The following is a 5,927-nucleotide window of genomic DNA, read 5'->3' as shown; positions in this document are numbered from 1 at the left end:
GAGCGAGGTAATCCAATAATGAAGTCCATATTAATCACCTCCCATTTCCAGGTCAGAATCTCTATATTCTGAAATCAATCCACTGGGTTTCTGATGCTCGATCTTTACTTGTTGACAATTAGGACACTGAGCTACAAATTCTGCAATAGACTCCTTCATGTTATCCCACAAATACTGCTCCTTAATGTCATGATACATCTTTGTCGAGCCGGGATGGATAGAATATCGGGACTGATGAATCTCAATCATAATCTTCTCTCGCAACCCTGCCACACTAGGCACACATAATCGGCCCTGGTATCTCAGTGTCCCATTTCCTCCGATCTTGAAAGCTGTAATCTTACACTGCTGAATTCCCTCTCTCAATCTTACTAAGGTAGGATCTTCATATTGCCGTGCTTTTACCTCGGCTACCAAAGATGATTCTGCTGTATTCTGTACAGTAACACCTCCGTCACCAGAGTCCAACAATCTGATTCTCATATTGGCCAGCTGGTGAAGCTCTTTGGTCAACCCTTATCTACCTGCCTCAATATGTATTAAGCTTCCCATTGACTTACGACTGAGAGCGTCTGCCATAACATTGGCTTTACCCGGATGGTACAATATCTCGACGTCGTAGTTTTTTAGTAATTCAAGCCACCTACGCTGCCTCAAATTCAACTCCTTTTGCTTGAAGATGTATTGTAAACTCTTGTGATCTGTGTAGATGTCAACATGGACGCCGTATAAGTAGTGTCGCCATATCTTCAAAGCATATATTACTGCAGCCAATTCAAAATCATGAGTCGGGTAATTCTTTTCATGCTTCTTTAATTGTCTTGATGCATAAGCAATCATCTTCCCACGTTGCATCAATACGCACCCCAAACCTATACCTGAGGCATCATAATATACCACATAACCTTCTGTTCCTTCTGGGAGAGTGAGCACTGGCGCGGATGTCAATCGATTCTTTAGCTCCTGAAAACTATGTTCACAAGCATCAGACCACTGGAACTTGGTAGTTTTCTGTGTTAACTTAGTCAATGGTGCTGATATAGAGGAAAACCCTTCTACAAATCGCCTATAATATCTTGCTAGCCCCAGGAAGCTGCGGACTTCTGACGGTGTTGTAGGTCTCGGCCAATTCTTCACTGCATCGATCTTCTGAGTGTCGACACTAATACCCTCATCAGATATCACATGGCCAAGGAATGCTACTGAGTTCAGCAAGAATTCACATTTAGAGAGCTTAGCATATAACTTATGATCCTGAAGGGTCTGGGCATAAGCCTGAATACGGGAAATATCCATGCCCTCTACCAAGGAGGCTGTTGTGCACTCATTTATCAGATGTGGTCCCAACCCGTTCACGAACAGGTGCACCCTATCACTCATCTCGGCCACCATATGGGGAGTATACCTTGCTAAAGAATCAAACTCTCGTACACTCATATTACCCTGTCGAAGGTTCAAGAACTTATCAGCTCTAGCTCGTCGTATCTCAGCTGGCAAGTAGTGACAAAAAAAGGCCTCAGAAAATTACTTTCACACGGCTGGAGGAGCGTTCGGACCCCTAGATCTCTCCCAACTATCATACCATAAAATCGCTAAATCCCATAACCGATAAGAAGCCAACTCTACTGCCTCCGTATCACTAGCATGCATAACCCGCAATGTACAATGAACCTGATCAATAAATATTTGCGGGTCCTCCTTGGGGTCTGATCCGGTAAACACTGGAGGGTCTAGATTAATAAAATCACGAACTCTCGCACTAACCGGTTTATCAGCAGCACCGGTATTCTGCCTCTGAGCCTAAGCAGCTACCAAGCTAGTCAACAACTGCACCGCACTGCGCATATCATGGTCTGTAGTGCCAGACGGAGGAACTGGATGTACTGGGTGCCTCCTAATATCCTCTGGAGGAGACAGAGAGGTATGAGACGGCATCTCACTCTGAGGCTCACTTTGGCCTGCTATGGCTGGAGGCACCTGAATGTTACCCTCTCCCACAGCTGTATCAAGCCGTTTACTAATCGCTGAATATTAGATATGAACGCTTACGACTCAACTCTACGCACGATCTAGATTCAGGAAGAAGGTAACCCTAGATCTCACGTAGCCTCCTGATTATAAATGTGGCGCGCTACACATCCATAATCAAAACTCTACTAGACACGGCTCATAGACAACCCCATAGTCATGACCCAACTGGAGGGTCATGACTAGCACCCTGACCATACTTGCCGAGCACCAATGTACATTTTATCTAACCTTCCTTATTATCTTTAAGGGCCGACAAGATCAATATAAATGGTAGACATGGATCATGAACATCCAACAATGAAAGATAATGTCATGAACATACATAACATGGGACGACAAGACTGTCAAGAAACTATATATAAGGTACGAGCTAACATGATGCCATGAAAGACTATACAACAAAAATCAGCCGACAAGACATTCTAAACCATACATAAGTCGACACCTGTCTATGAGCCTCTAAAGGAACATAAGTGCTACAACATTGCCGGAACAGGGCCCCGACATACCCATAATGTCTATAACAAAAATGCATACCAAGACCACGGCAAGTCCGGAGAAGGGATCTCGCCAATAACCGCTGAACTGGACAGCCTACTGTGGTGGGGGAGCTACGTCTACCTGTCTATCAGGACCTGCAGCACGACATGCAGCGTCCACAAATAAAAAGGACGTCAGTACGAATAAAGTACTGAGTATGTGAGGCAAGAAAGCATAAGTAAGAACAGTAATGTAAACAGGGATAGAGAATATACAACCTGTGACATCTGGGTACCTCTGAGGGCTACTGACATGAAATACATGATACATACATATATATACATAAACTTTTAAAACATACGCCTTTGTGGGCATCACCATCATCATATCGTACCCGGCCATAATAGGCTCGGTAAAACGTACCCGGCCATCATAGGGCTCGGTAGAATCGTACCCGGCCACGTGGAGCTCGGTAAAACCCAACTGATCAGTGGTTGCACAATAGGTGCCATACCCGGCCGACTATAGTGCGGCTCGGTAGAGTAAAATAGATACATATATATGATGCATGCTGGACTCATTGGAATCACATTTTGAACTTTTCGGAGTGACATAAGGTTGGTATCCTTTGTACACGTTATTAGGATTAACTCTTCATCAAGAATCTTATAAGAATCATGAACTACCAACAACATTGATAATATAAGAATAAGAGAAGTAACATCAATATCAATCGTTTCATAAGAAGGGCAGCAATGTAAGTACTGCTAGCTTCTAAGAGTAGAGTATCTTTGGGAGCTCATTCATTACATTATGTACAATCGGAGTCGTGCAAAAGAATGAAGGGGATAGTCTCACATACCTTGTATATACTTCCCAACCTCAAGCTATGCAAATGTCACGACTCCTTAGTCTACAATAAGATAAATGACACTATCATTATCGTTTAAGCGTCGTAACTATTATGTATCGACCACAACCTATTTTACGATGAAACAGACAGCACCTCCCCTATTTATATGACTTCCCACAAGTCAATACAATCACCAAACAGCCCAAACAACATCATTAATAATCATATTGAGCCTCCAAAACAGTCCACCAACCAACAACATTACTACCAAGCCTTTCGATATATATTTCACAAGTTCTAGCTTCAACGACTTAGCTGCAACTTGGATAATCTTAAATATATATAGAGTAAGAGGTTCCTTACCTTTAAACAGAAAGAACAACTCCAATTTGACCTTAATTTTCCACGAAATATCCCTTCAATTCTGCCACAAGAATAAGGAAGCGAAACTAGCAATTAATTCGGATTTTTCGGCACTAGAATTACTTTAGAAGACTTGAAATCACCTAGGGTTGATATTAAAAACTTGAAGGTGTATTTACAGGACATAAAACACTTAAAACAACCTCCCACACGAGCTGGAACAACACAAAAATCAGCAACAACAAGAAGAACAAGAAACTTACTAGCGCCACGGGATTCCCGACATTTGATTTGTGTTGTTTGCCCTTTGTTTGGGTCTTGGATCATGAGAGAACCTTGAGAGACTGTTTTTAGGGTTATAAGGTCTGAATATACTGAAAAATAATGACTTAAAACGGGGTTGAGGTATCTTATATATGTCCATATGTCTTAAACCGCCTTTGTGGGCCCCATAGAGAGCAGCTTGGCGCACTCTCGCGAAAACGCGAATATCTCTCTATTCCGAGATCGTATCGATGAACGGTTTAATGCGTTGGAAACTAGACTCATAGATCTTCAATTTGATAGGTAGATCACCCCATAATTCCAAGCATATTGGGAGAAAAATGTAGTAATATTTGACCTAAAGTTTAAGTAAAATTATAAACGTAAGTTGCGACAACTTTTATCGACTTTGTTTCATAACTCTCTTGACGTCAAGACTTATGATACGGATATTATATGATTCAAATACATTAAAACATGACCTCTTGGGACAATTAATCACCTCTAGTGTTACCCGAAAATACGGGTTACAACATCCTTGATTCGTTTAACTTCTAATACTTGTTAACCACTCTTATACACCCTTGTATCGTTTAAGACCAATAGGATTAACTTCTTATCATCTCAAAGATAATCTCTTCTTGGATTTACGTCGACTAACTTACGGCGTGATCTATGGTATGCGAATTTGGGTTGTAACACCCTCTCCCCCTTAGGAACATTCGTCCTCGAATGTAAGGGTTTATGGGGTGTCTAACTCATTGTGGATTCCGACGGAGATTTCCGGCTGAGTTTCCCCTATAAAATGGACACTAGCCAAACTTGCAAGCAGTTAAACCTAACCTATGGCCTTACAAGACTATACAAAGCATTATGGATATGTACATTATCTGCATATTACCATTTTGTATTAAAAAAAAGAGTATTCACAAGCTATTGCTTACCTCATAGAGCCGTTTCACCTTATAATGCGTCCTTCTTTCCCCCGGCATCCTCGTTATCTTCACTCTGGAATAGGTAAGGGTATTTAGACTTCATCTCCTCTTCTGCTTCCCATGTCATTTCTTCTATATTCTTGTTCCTCCATAATACTTTCACGGAAGCTACATCCTTTGTTCTCAGCTTGCGGACTTGTCGATCTAATATAGCCATTGCTTTGAATATCTCTTTATAATATTTTTGTCTTTAAATTTGAATTAAAAAATTTAGGTCACAATTCTATAATATAATTTACAAGGAATTGAATTAGACATTTTTATTACTATTTTTTTCTCTAACTTCTATAAAAAAATTTAAAAAATAGAAGGTATCCGTTGGGCCCACTTAGGCCCCGGACCATTAGTTTGTGGGCCCTGTCCCGGGCCGGTTCCTACAAAAAGCCTACGAAGCCCGGGCTCGCAAAGCCCGTTTAAGCTGGGAACGGGCCCGGCCCACATGCCAGCCATACCGTAGAAGCAATAATCACTAGGCAGGACACTTTTAATAGAGGGTTTGACATTATTTATCATATGTTGAGATTGGAAGCTCAGATTAGGGCGATTTTTGAGGCAATTTTTACCTACTTGGATTGGGTAAGTCTTCTTAACTTGGATTTGATTATTGTTCATGATACTGTCATTGATTTTAACTTTTGATTAGTGAAATATAATGGAGAAAATTGGGGCTTTTGTAAGGAATTTTTTAGAGTGATTAAATGGATATTTGAACCCCGAGTCGGTATCGGATTTGGTTGAAACTTGAATATTTAGACTCATGTTGGAACGGGTGGTCGAGATTTGTGACTTATGCCAGGTTCTCGGGTATAGGCTCGGTTGACGTTTTGGTTGATCTTTTGCTATTTGATAAAGATTGGAGCTTTATAGATTGGAATCGATTCTTATAGCCTTGTTTGACGTTATTGAATTATTTTTTGCTATATTTGACCCGTTCAGAGGCC

This window comes from Nicotiana tomentosiformis, chromosome 5 (genome assembly GCF_000390325.3).
Source record: "Nicotiana tomentosiformis chromosome 5, ASM39032v3, whole genome shotgun sequence".
Classification (NCBI taxonomy): domain Eukaryota; kingdom Viridiplantae; phylum Streptophyta; class Magnoliopsida; order Solanales; family Solanaceae; genus Nicotiana; species Nicotiana tomentosiformis.
The sequence above is the reverse complement of the archived record's forward strand: the minus strand, read 5'-3'. Positions refer to the sequence as shown.